General features: G+C 42.8%; 1 protein-coding gene across 10 annotated transcripts in view; it reads left to right on the forward strand.

Moving 5' to 3' along the window:
- The window catches only part of KCNMA1 (potassium calcium-activated channel subfamily M alpha 1), a 4,085,072-nt gene that overhangs the window by 959,201 nt on the left and 3,112,715 nt on the right, over positions 1 to 13,156 (forward strand). The window lies entirely within an intron of this gene.

Genomic DNA, 13,156 nt, shown 5'->3' on the forward strand with positions numbered 1-13,156 from the left:
GAGACAAGATAGTATTTATCTTCTGTAGGGTGGAGACCTTTCATCTTTGTTGTTCCTTGTGGAAATACCTTCTATCACTCTTTTAGATAGCAGCAAACAAGATCTGGGGATTCTTACTAGTGCACTATGGGATGCCTACCTTACCACGAGCCAACTGAAAGACTTTGAGCTTTGTATTCAGCCAAGTTAGAGCAACCCATATGTAAGAATGAAGGGTGAGATGGACTACAAACATGGAATGTTATGGTGAGTACATAACTTCTATTTTTAAGACCTCACATAAGAGAACCACCATCTCCTTGGGACCTCAATTTGGTGTTATCTTCATTAATTCTACCTCCATTTGAACCAGCCTCCTCTTACCCACTAAAGTTCTGATCTTGGAAGACAATATTTTTAACAGCCATTACTTCTGCTAGGAGGGTTTCAGAACTGCAAGCTCTGTCTATCCGTCCTCCCTATTTGATTTTCCACAAAAACCGAGTCTCTCTCAGGACAAATCCTTCCTTTCTGCCAAAAGTATGTTCTGAGGCCAATTTAAATCAGTTTATTGAGCTTCTCATATTCTTCCCCAATCATGGCAGCAAGGCAGAATACAAGCTTCACCAATTGGATGCCCATTGGCAGTTGTGTTTTTATTTACATAGGATGAAGGAATTTAGAAAATCTGACCACCTGTTTGTTTCATTCTCAGAAAACAGAAAAGGAACGTCAGTTTCAAAAGTCACCTTATCAAAATGGCTGACATACACCATTACTTATGTCTATAAGTCTCAGAATAAACAGCTGCCAGGAAAAATTAGAAGTCATTCAACTACAGCTATGTCGACTTCTACTGCCTTTCAAGCAAGGCTCCCTTTGGTTTCAATTTGTGCTGCAGCTACATGGGTTAATCTGCATACCTTTATCACTCATTACAAAGTAGATGTGGCCTCCCGGAACAGGGCATCCTTTGGTTCCACTATTCTGAGCCACCCGAGAAAGAAGATGCTGGGGACACTGTCCCAACCATCAAGAATGAAGGCGAGATAGGACAGCATAACATAAAGAAGTTATGTACTTACCATAACGTTCCATGTTTGTTGTCCATAATCTCACCTTCATTCTTGCATCCCATCCTCCTTCCTCCTTCCTAGTTGATCGAGAGGAATTTTTCTGAAATTGGCTGTAAGTTTCCTGATTCCATTCATGCCTTAGGAATTATGGGCAGAGGATCTGTTGTAGTTGTACTGGGTTTCATAGTCTAGTGATTAGTTTCTCCCAAACGAGATCTGGGTAACAGTCACTAGGCATCTTGGGATAGGGTATAGCCTCGAGCCAGTGAAAGCTCTCGAGCTTTAGTATGCAGCTGAGTCGGAACCAATGCTCGGTTCCAAACCTAACCAACCATCAAGAATGAAGGCGAGATTATGGACAACAAAAATGAAACGTTATGGTGGGTACATAACTTCTTTTTTCTTTTATGTCCTCCCATTAGAGACCAGGTCCCTCCATGGAATATTATCATCATGCTCCAAGCTCTGACACAACCCCCTTTTGAACCTGCAGCAATGGTAGACGTTGAAATATCTCACTTGGAAAACAATTTTCCTAGTGGCGGTCACCTCAACCAAACAAATTTCAGAATTACAAGCACTCTCATATAAACATCCCGTTTTGATTTTCCATAAGACCAGGTTTCTCTCAGGACTAGTGTATCCTTCCTTCTAAAGGTGGCATCCACAACAGATTTGAATAAACCCATAAATTTACCAGTATTTTTCCCCCAGATTTTCAAACAAAGGGGAATATATCTTACACATGCTAGATGTTCATCGTCAACTCAGATTCTGCATTCATTGGACAAAACAATTCAGGAAATCTGATCAGTTATTTATTGCCTTCTCAAAATCAAAACTTGTTAGAGTTGTTGCAAAAGTTACACTGTCAAGGTGGTTGTCAGATTGCATTACCTTTGTTTTTCCATCTCTTTCAACTTTCTGGTTTAAAAGCCTGCGTTTGCACTTGTTTCCCACCTCTCCTGTAACTAGCTTAGTCCAGACACAGATTTGCTGTATCCAGGACTGTTTATAAGCTTCTGAGCAGTGCCAAAGTCTGCTCTTCAATTTTTCCCTTAGATCTGCTAGTTCTCTCCTCTCCTGCACTTTTACTAGCTTATTAGTTAGTACTCTACCAGACTTCTTGTATCAATTATTGTAGCACACAAAAGTGTTACCAGCACTAAACGTTCTACAAGGAAACCGCTCCAGTACTTATTGTTAATGCCCACCCTTCCAGGCATGTCTAAAGGTCAGTTCCCTGTGCTTTCTCCTATGCTTTCTCCTATTAAGCTGGTGAACTTGGGCATCCTGAGGCAATGTAGTAACTGTCTCTCCTCTTACCTCCCAACACTCAGACTTGCAAGAGATGCACTTATATATCCAAATTGGAACCCATGCACTCTCCAGCCAAGACCAGAATAGCTGGTCAAGAGGCGAAGGTCAACACTTGCACCACACCACATGGAACACATAGCCCTCCAGGACACACACCAGCACTGCCTTCACATAAAAGCACAAACCACACACCCACCTTCACAGAAGCTCTCAATAAAAATCTACCTAAACAGCAGAGACCTCCAAGGCAGAAATGCACTCAACCACAACACAACACTAATCATGAGACACATAACCCTCCTAAACAGTGTGCTACTCAACCAAAGGGCCTAAGGCAAAACAGCATGCCCAACACATTAGTCATAGGTGACTTAATAGTGAGGCACACTGATGTCCCACTCACTAGGTTGAATAAGGAGAAAGTAACAGTCAGCTGCCTGTCAGGTGCCAGGATCCACCACATAACGCACATACTCAGGTCCCTCAACAACAGGTACAAATATGACTCTGTCATTGTACATGTGGGTGTAAATGTCCTAAGACCTACCTCCCTGGACTACATGAAAAGAGACATGGAGGAGCACTCAGATTATGTGTCCAGGTGGGTATGACCGTAGCCCTGAGCAGCATCCTACCATCACCTAGAATGATACCACAGTACAAGCAGAAAATGATTAATTTCAACAATTGGGTAAGTTTCTGGTGTCATTCTCAGGGGATCCAGTGTCTGTCTACCTGGGATGACATGATTGACAGACCTCGATGCTTTGCCAGAGATGGCCTGCATCTGTCACCCCTGGGCTTCCGGATACTGGCTAAGGCTCTTGCCATCCATATAGTACCTTTTGTAGGTGGTGTTCCAAAGACCAAATTACCACTGTAACAGCTACAAACAAATGCAATCTGAGGGTCATGCTGCTCAACGCTAGAAGTCTAAATCTCAAAATGCACTCACTCGACACACTCCTTAAAATGGAGAACATCGACATTTGTGCTGTAACAGAGACCTGGTTCAAGGCAGAAAAAAGCACCCCTGCACTACCAGGCTGTAACTCATTCCACACCTTTCGGCCCCAAACCTTGGACCGAAGCTCCAAAGGCGGTGGAGTTTCCATATTCATAAAGGATGCACACACCTCCGAACATAACGCACCTGAGATACTTCAGGTGCAGCTAACATTGGGTAAGACAGCGATTCAGGTCGTAGCCTGCTATAGGTCCACAACCATGTCCCAAGACTCACATTCCATGTTCCTAAGCACCCTGGAGAATATTAGGGTCCAACCTAACACTCTCATACTGGGCAGCTTCAACTACCCCTCCATTAACTGTCAAAACTACTCATGTACCAATACAGTTGCCCAACGCTTTCTGGAATTCATTAATTCCAGTGCCCTTGACCAGCTCGTCTTACCCCCACTAGAGGTAGCAACATCCTTGACCTGGTCATGACTAATATGGTGGACTGTTGCTCTACACCAATAGTCAACTCCTCCCTGGTTAGATCTGACCACAAACTAATCACCTTGGAACCCCCCCCCCCCCACAAAGGTAACCACCATGAAAAACTTCTCCAAAGCTAACATTGGGTTCCTAAAAACAGAGGTGGCTAACTTCACGGCACCCATGCAAATGGAGAATAGTTGCATGACTGCCGAATCATACACCAATGCACTGTATGAATACGTACAGAAATGCATGGATCTCGGCATACCCAATAGAACCAAGATGCTCTCCTCAAAAAAAAGCAAGCCAATCTGGTGGTCCCCTGCCATAAACAAACTCTACAACAGAAGGAGGAAACTGATGCAGAATAAGGTGAAGTCCCAAGACTGGAAAAACTCCCTTATGAGCCTCAACAAAAGGTTGAGATCCCTCCTCAAATCCTCTAAAGCTAGCTATGAAAACAGAATTGCAGCAGATAGTAAAGACAACCATACGGACTTCTATAGTTATGTAAAGAATCTCGACGGCAGTACCCATATTTGGTCTGAGCTACTGCACAATGGTACCTTCTATACCAAGCCAACAGATATTGCCAATGTACTGACTGACAGATTCAGTGCCACCTTTACCCCTCTCCCCCCCTCCAAAGAACAAATCACAATACCAGTAGATTGCCAGGCACCCAGTATTACTGCTGCACAGGTTAAAACAGCACTATCCAAGGCCACGAATACAGCTTCTATGGGTCCTGACAATATTCCCCTGGCTGTGTTCTACATGAACTACAGAGTGAACTGACACCTCACCTGTCTCACCTCAGGCTTTGTCCCTACTGAATGCCACACTGCTACAGTCATCCCTCTCCACAACGAAGGAGTGACTACAGACCCCGGGAACTATTGCCTCATTAGCCTAACGTGTCTGATATGCAAAGCTACGGAGCACATCAGCATGGACCTAATAAACAAGGATATTGGGAATCTCCAAACTCTGGATCCTACACAGTCTGGTTTTCTGAAGGATAGATCATGCCTGCTTAACTTGGTCGACTTCTTTGAGTCAGTCACTAGAGCTGTGGATGAAGGCAAGGTGGTTCATACAGCCTACCTTGATCTGGCCAAGGCCTTTGATACCATTCCCCACTCTGGAATCATAGAAAAACTCACTAAACTAGTCATCAACCCCTATATCACTAGGTGCGTTGCAAACTGGCTCACAGATAGAACCCACAGTGTGAAAGTAGCTGACTCCAAGTCAGACTGCCGACCAGTCACGAGTGGAGTCCCACAGGGTTTGGTCCTGGATCCTCTCCTGTTTGGCATCTTCTTCTCTGAAGTCCAGGCCAACACAAAGGTACTCTGGCTGACAAAATTCGCAGACGATTGCAAGTTGGGAGCTATTATTAACTCCCCAAGTGATGTTGGCATCCTACAGAAAGGCATCAATGAGACCAACAACTGGTGCCAGAACCATGGCCTTATGTTCAATGCCAAAAAATGTGTCATCATCCCCTATGGGAAAAACCCGGTTACCTTGAATTACCACATCGATGGTAGTCCACTGAACACAGAAGACATTATAAGAGATCTAGGAACACAGGTTGACAGCAACCTCTCTTTTGACCACCACATTGCCACTGTGGTCAGAAAGTCCTTCTATGTGGCACATCTCATTACTAAGGGTTTTGCATTCATGAAGAAAGTGGTCATTGTCTCCCTTTACTCTTCCCTCATTAGACCAGTAATCGAGTACAATGCCCCATTTGGCATGTACCTCACTAGACACCTGCAACAACTGGAGAGGCAGCAAATGTACCTCACAAAGAGGATCCTAGGCCTTAAACACTTGTCCTATATGGACAGACTAAAAAAACTCCAACTATTCTCTGTCTCATATCGCCTACTTAGAGGCGATCTCTGCTTGACTTACAAAGCCATGTCTGACCCAGCTCTGTTAGAAATGCTACATCTAAAGAAATCACAATCCCTCCGCACCACGCACTCCAGAGACCTCAACCTCATTACCACAATCAACAGAGCATGCTGGAGGGACAGGTTCATAACCCAGAGACTGCCCATGCTATGGAATAGACTTCCTGTACATGTCAAGCATAGCACCTCACTGGCCCTGCTCAAGAGGAATCTTGATGAGTGGATGGGAAATAGAAAATTCACCCCGGGGATCACTCCAGTGGCTCTACTCGACAGAGGCACTAGGAAATAAGGTTGGGTGGCATGATGCCAGGGTAATCCTATGGGCTAGGCTTGTAAAGGCTCTAGGGCCATTAGCCTAGTACACACCTATGGACCTATGAACCTGTAACAAAAAGAGTTTATCTTTACAATCTAAACCAAAAGCTCATTCAACAAGAGCAGTAGCTACTAAAACAACATTTTCAAGGAGTCTGCCCATTGATGACATTTGTGCAGCAGCAACTCGGTCCACAGTCCATATCACTGTGACTCATTACATAATCTATGTACAATCCAATGTGTGTCTTTCTTCCCTTAGATCCATCTATGTCCTGACTTGATACCGCCCAGAAAGATAGCTCAGGAATCTGTCCTATATATTGAATTAAGCAAAAATAGACAACATTGGATTCAAAAGTTATGTACTTACCATATAGATCCATGTTGCCTGACTTTCATCTGGTACAACCATTTTTCCTCCTGCCCTGTTCCAAATTGACATATATAGCTTTGAGATGACTGGGTGGATGCCACTCCATACCCTGTCTGTGAACAGTCCTGTCTGACTGGTTCCTTGTTCTCTTCTCTGTGATTGCTTTTTTACTTTCTAATATTTGGTCATAAATAGATCTTATCTGTATGGTAAGGGGTAAGCTCAATCTGAGGTACTAGGATGGAGTTAACGGAATTATGGGTAGGGGAGGAGTCAGAGCCCTGGAACCGTGAAAGCTTCAAATTCGGTGTCAAAGTCAGATCTAGTTGGATCCAACAAACCATATGTTGAACCAGACGAAAATCAGACAACATGGATTTATCATTATAGTAAGTACATAACTTTCATTTCTGATATCTGCAAGGTGAGTTTCTGAGCTGCAAGCTCTCATGGTGGGCCAGCCCTATCTAATTTTTCACAAAGGCAGGATTGTATTATGCACTAATCCATCGTTCATGCCTAAAGTTGTTTCTTAATTTATCTTGAATCAAGCCATCCATCTCATATTCTTCTATTCTGATCCAAAAAAGAAGGGAGAAAAGGTTGAACATACCTTAGATGTGCACAGGTAGCCCAGGTACTACTTTGATAGAATGAAGCCCTTTATGAATGCTGAATAACTGTTTGTCTCCTCTGTGTGGGCAAAGACAGGTCAGTCTGTCTTAGGCAAGCTATTGAATGATGGCTATCCTCTGCAATTTTCTGTTAGTCCCACCATGGTAAATCTCTTCCAGGTAAGGTTAAGGCTTACTCAACTAGGATTTATCATCTTTGATGGCATATTGAAAAGGGGTGAACTCTAGAGGCATTCTAGATGCAAGAAACTGGTCCTCTGTTCTTAGCTTCACAAAGTTCTACAAAGTGGATTCATTTTCAAGGTCCAGAGCAGTCTTTGCTAGGACCATTCTCCAGGGGCTCCTGGATCCTTATCCTTTCTCATCTCAGGTTGGGTAAGCTTTGGGAATTTACCCAAAATGCCACTGTGGAAGTGGGAATGATGAACATACTACAGTTTTGCAAGTCCTACTTAACTGTGACAGTAGATGTTCGAATTCCACAGTGCCTCAGTGGTAGCACTCAGCCATCATTCTCCAGACTGTGCATAGCTGGTGGGTTTCAACATCCTTGATACAGTTGCTGTTGGATTTGTTTTTTGTATGGTATTGTGATATGCTGCAAATTTACTCTTGCTAGATGATTCAAGCTTCAGGCAATTTCCTCTCCTTCTTTGGGAAGTGAAAAAGCCTTTACACTCACTTCTTCTGACAGGTGAAAGCTTCCCTCTTTGAATATTCTCAGCTAATCAGCTGTCAAAGGAAAAGAGATGGAGGGGAGTCTGAGGTTTGGAAAGCTAGCAGGATTGGGTTACCTAGGCAAATAACCCAGAATGCCACTGAAGCAGAGAGGAATTTGAACATTTACTAATAAGTGCGACGTACACAACTACTAAATTTCTTAAAGGCTAAAGTTTGGATGGACATCTTGATACTCTATTTAAAGTATTTAAGGATATTGTAGAAGTTTCATTTAGAGTGAGAGAGTGCAATGGCCTAATGGGGGTAGTTTATATATATATATATATATATATATATATATATATATATATATATATATATATATATATATTCACCCTCCTTTTCTTTTTCCTCAGTTCCCCTTTCTTTCTCTTGCTCTTTCTCACTCATTTCCAGATCTGTATCTTCATTATGCTCTACATTCTGCTATACAATTTTCAAACTCGTTCTGTCATCATTTAGCCTCTCTTCTGCACATTCCATCCATCAGTGCTCTTTGTTACTGCAACTAGTGCACATTAATTTATTTTTTTTACAACTTCACCCAATTCCCCACATGGATTACATATTCTTTTATTATACTCAATTAAATGATTTTTATCACACAAAAAATGGCTGAATATAGTAATGAATATGTCTAGATACCATGTTAATGTTCACAATACATGGGAAATGCTTTGTTTCTTCCATCAGTTTCATATAAAGTAGCTCACGTCTCCCAAGCCTTAGTACCTATTTTCTTGTATTCATATTTTGTTCACAGTATACATGTCATTGCATAAATCAGAACAATATGTAATACCGTCCTATTCAGAAATAATGTATGTTCTAAATTGCAGCAATACTTTTTTCACTCTCTCACAGATGCAAACAAATACAAATTCCAAATATAAATGTTCTTTTTTTTCTTCACCTATTTTAACAGTTCAAATGATTCAAAAGTTAATAAAGTTTTCATTTTCCAGATTTATTAGGGAGCTCATAGAAACTGGTGTGAAACCCAGGGGTTCTATTATCATGTCCCAGACATCATACCTGTTAATTATGCTGTCCTTTATTGAAGACATCCTAACAAAAGGGAAAATTTTCAACAGTCCTTCTTTGTACACGCTATTCTTTCTATCCATCAGTACTGCAGCACAACTTTGTTTCACTTCCTGTGTCTGCAATGAACTGTGCATGTCCTTCACCTTCTGCAGTTTCCGCCAGGCTTCATTATCCCCTGCTGCCTTCAGCTTTCCAGTGGCAGTACTGTACAGAGTTTCATACTCCTCTATGCAGTTGAACATGAATGAGCACTTGTCTCACTTGCTTCTTTTTCTGTCATCATCTCTCTTAGGCTTCATTTATCAAGCCCCCCCCCCCCTTCCAAGAACTCCATTACTTAAGTCTCCATTTTGTCCTCTGCATTGTCTACAGACTGCATACATTTCTTTGTATTCTCATCTACTATCTCTGCTGCCTACAGCACACAGTCCTCTGACATGGCTTGTTCTTTTTCCTCCATTCTCTCACAGGAAAGAACTCTACAGCCCACTCTACTGAATGAGTAGGGGAACTTCCCCAATGCCCTGGCCAAATTTCCCCTAGTCAATATGAATACCATCCCTGATCTTCTCTAAATATGGGACTAACCTGGTCATCAAAGTATAAATAAATAAATAAATACATACATACATACATACATACATACATACATAAATGCATACATTATTGCAGTCAGTGTGAACAGTGTGTTATAATTGCTAGTAACAAAAGGCTGTTACCAGTAGTAATGTAAACTAGGTACAACATGCTATAGTATTCTGTCTCTGTAAGCACACCATATTTATGACATCTGCATAAGCACAGTGTGAGAACACTTACAGTCCAACCGAGCTGATGCTGAGTGCCTCCCTCAGCTGTAGTAGGGGCCAGGGAAAATGTGGTATAGGTTCATAGGTTCAATAGTTCATACTAGGCTATCTGCCCTAGGGCATTTATAAGCCTAGCCAGAATGTGTTTGGCTTTCGCCACCCATTTTAAATTTATTTTGCTATGCCCTTTTTCGAGGTTAGTATACTGTGCCTCTATCTAACAGTGACACAGAAGTGATACCCGGGGTAAACCTACGATCTCCCATCCACTCATCAAGATTCCTCTTGAAGAGAGTCAATGAGGGACTCTGCCTAACCTGGACTGGGATTTTATTCCAGAGTGAAGGGAGCCTCTGGGTTATGAATCTGTCCCTCCAGCATGTCCTATTTATTTCAGTGCTGAGGTTCAAGTCTCTCGGCGTAGCTCGATGGGATTTGGATTTTCTGAGGTGCAGCATGTCCATTAATTCGGGTTGGACATGGCTTTATCGTCAGGCACAGATCGCCTCTGAACAGGCGGTATGCCACTGAGTAGAGCTGGAGTTTCTTTAACCGGGCAGCATATGGCATCTGTTTGAGCCCTTTGATCCTCTTGGTGAGGTACTTTTGGGGTCTTTCCAGTTGCTGCAGGTGTCTGGTAAGGTACATCCCAAAAGGGGCATTGTACTCAATTATGGGCCTGATGAGGGATGAGTAAAGAGGCACGATGACCTCCCTGATCTAGATGTGAATCCCTTCATGATTAGGTGGGCTATATAAAATGTTTTCTAACCACTTTGGCCACGTGGTTGTCAAATGAGAGATTGCTATCAACTTGGGTCCCCAGGTCCCTAATTACTTCTTCTGTACTTAATGGATTTCCACCTATGTGGTAATTTGTGGGCACTTTGTTTTTGCCAAAGGGATGACTATACACTTTTGGCATTTAGCTTGAGGCCATGGCACTGGCACCAGTTGTCTGTTTCTATGAGGCCCTTTTGGAGGATGCTTGTGTCAGCTGGAGAGTCGATTATGGCGCCCAGTTTGCAGTCATCTGCGAACTTGGTCAGCCACAGTCCTTCCGTGTTGGCCTGTACCTCCGAGAAATATATACCGAACAAGAGAGGTCCCAGGACTGAGCCTTGTGGGATACCACTTGTAACTGGTTTGGAGTCTGACATGGCTCCAGCAATTCTAACCATGTGGGTTCTGTCCTTGAGCCAGTTTGCAATCCATCTAGTGACATAGGGGTTTATATTTAAGCTGGTGAGCTTATCTATAATGCCCGAGTGAGGTATTGTATCGAAGGCTTTTGCGAGGTCCAGGTAGGCTGTGTGGACCACCTTCCCCTCGTCAATGGCCTTGGTGACTGTTTCAAAGAAATCAACCAGGTTTAAGAGGCAGGATCTGCCCTTAACAAAGCCGAACTGGGTAGGATCCAGTGTTTGTAGGTCCCCAATATCTTTATTTATGAGGTCCATGATGATCCTTTCCATAGCTTTGCAGACCAATCTAGTCAGGCTTTTGGGGCGATAGTTTCCAGGATCCGTTGAGGCACCACCTTTATGGAGAGGGACCACTGTTGCTGTACGCCACTCTTTGGGCACATATCCTGTAGTAAGGCTGAGATTGAACAGTAGTTTTATGTTTGGGTTTAGCTCTTCTTTGAGTTCATGTAGGGGCAGCCGGGACACCATCTGGTCCCATTGATGCTGTGTTTTTGCTTTGGAGGCGGCTCTTACCTGAGCATGTGAGGTGGGAGGGGGGCAGCACTCTGCTGGGATAGATATTTGCCCTTTTGGTGGGGAGGGGGGTGAGAAGTTTGCGCTGAACCTGTCAGCTAGGATGTTGGCAATGTCGGTGGGTTCAGTGTATTTTTTGTCATTTTGGACTAATTCTGAGCATATCTGGGAATTACCACCCAGGTTCCTAACATAACTAAAGAAAGCCTTGTGATTATCCTTAGTGTCCTGTGCAATTTTTCTCTCGAAGCTGGCCTTAGACAATTTTATGTGTGCCCGTAGTTTTTTGCTAATACTGATCAGTGATGCCTTCCCTTTTTGGGATTTTGCTTTATCATTTAGTAGCTTCCTCCTTCTATTGTATAGTTTGTTTATGGCTGGGGTCCACCAGACAGGACGTCTGCCTTTGGAGGATTGGGTCTTGGTTTTATTTGGGATCGCATGATCCATGCATTCCTGAAGGTGTTCATAGAATGCGTTTATAAAGGATTCTGCAGTCTGGGCCGTATTTTCCACAGGCCCGGGGGCTTTGAAGGATTCCACCTCAGTTTTGGGGAGTGTAAAATTTGCTTTAGAGAAGTTTTTCACTGTGGATTTCTGGGTAGGGGTTGGGGTTGGGATGTGAATATCCAGTGAGATTAGTTTATGGTCTGATCTTACCAGTGAGGGATACACTTCTGGTCTGGAGCATAGAGTCCCCATGTTGGTGATGATCAGGTCCAGTATGTTTTCCCCTCTTGTGGGAGTGGTAACAAGTTGTTCCATAGCATTTGAGTTTATAAATTCTAGGAACCTTTGGGCTAGGGTGTTGGAGCTAGAGTAATGCTCCCAGTCTATGTTTGGGTAGTTGAAGTCGCCCAATATAATGGTGTTTGGAGAGACCTACATATTTTCCAGTGTTCTCAGGAAGGCCGAGTGGGGTTCCTGGGTTTGGGAGGGTGGTCTGTAGCAGGCTATAAACTGGAAGGCAGTTTTACCCACTGTTAGTTGCACATGGATAGTCTCTGATGCTTCGTGCTTTGCCACCAACCTGGAGGTGTGGGTATCTTCGATGAATATCGATACTCCCCTTTTCTTTGCACTAAACACTAACTTAAACTGATTTATAAAGAAGTGCAAAATAGAGTAGTACAAAAGACAAAAGCACTGTAGTGAAATATCAAAGGCAGGGCAGCAGTAATTAAAAAGGGTCCACGCCACCTATAAAAGTGGATATCATTCACTCTGCGCATGGTCAGAATTGGTACACTAAGTAGGTAGAATAATGCATCAATTCTGTTTAGGTATTAAAAAAAAAATTGCTTTAATAAAGGACCATGCTTGGTGAATACACAACATCCATCGCATGTACTACTCAGGGGGAGGCAAAAGTAATAGAAATGGGCCCATCTGAGAAGACAAGCAGCAGAGTAGATGCTGCTGCTGTAACTTATGCAATTATTCTAAAATACAGACCGTGCAAAATGCAGTCAGTTAAAAAACATGAACAACACAGGCTACCGGTAGTCTTGTTATAAATGACCAGTACAGGTTAAAATAGCAACTTGAGACTTAACTTGCTTTTAGGATAGAGCACTCCAGTACAACAGAAACCACTTTGAGCAGCTGGTTATCTGTTATCCGGGTGGTATTCTTGTTGTTAGGAGAAAACAGAAACAGAGAGAAGGAATGTTCTGGAGGAAATATGTACAGTGGGTATAGCAAAACATTGTACAGTGCAGTCATTAGCAAACTAATGGCAATATTAGCAGTAACTTGATATATTAAGTAAGAAATAA

The sequence above is a fragment of the Protopterus annectens genome, chromosome 14.part0, assembly GCF_019279795.1.
Source record: "Protopterus annectens isolate FY-2018-M chromosome 14.part0, PAN1.0, whole genome shotgun sequence".
NCBI lineage: Eukaryota > Metazoa > Chordata > Ceratodontiformes > Protopteridae > Protopterus > Protopterus annectens.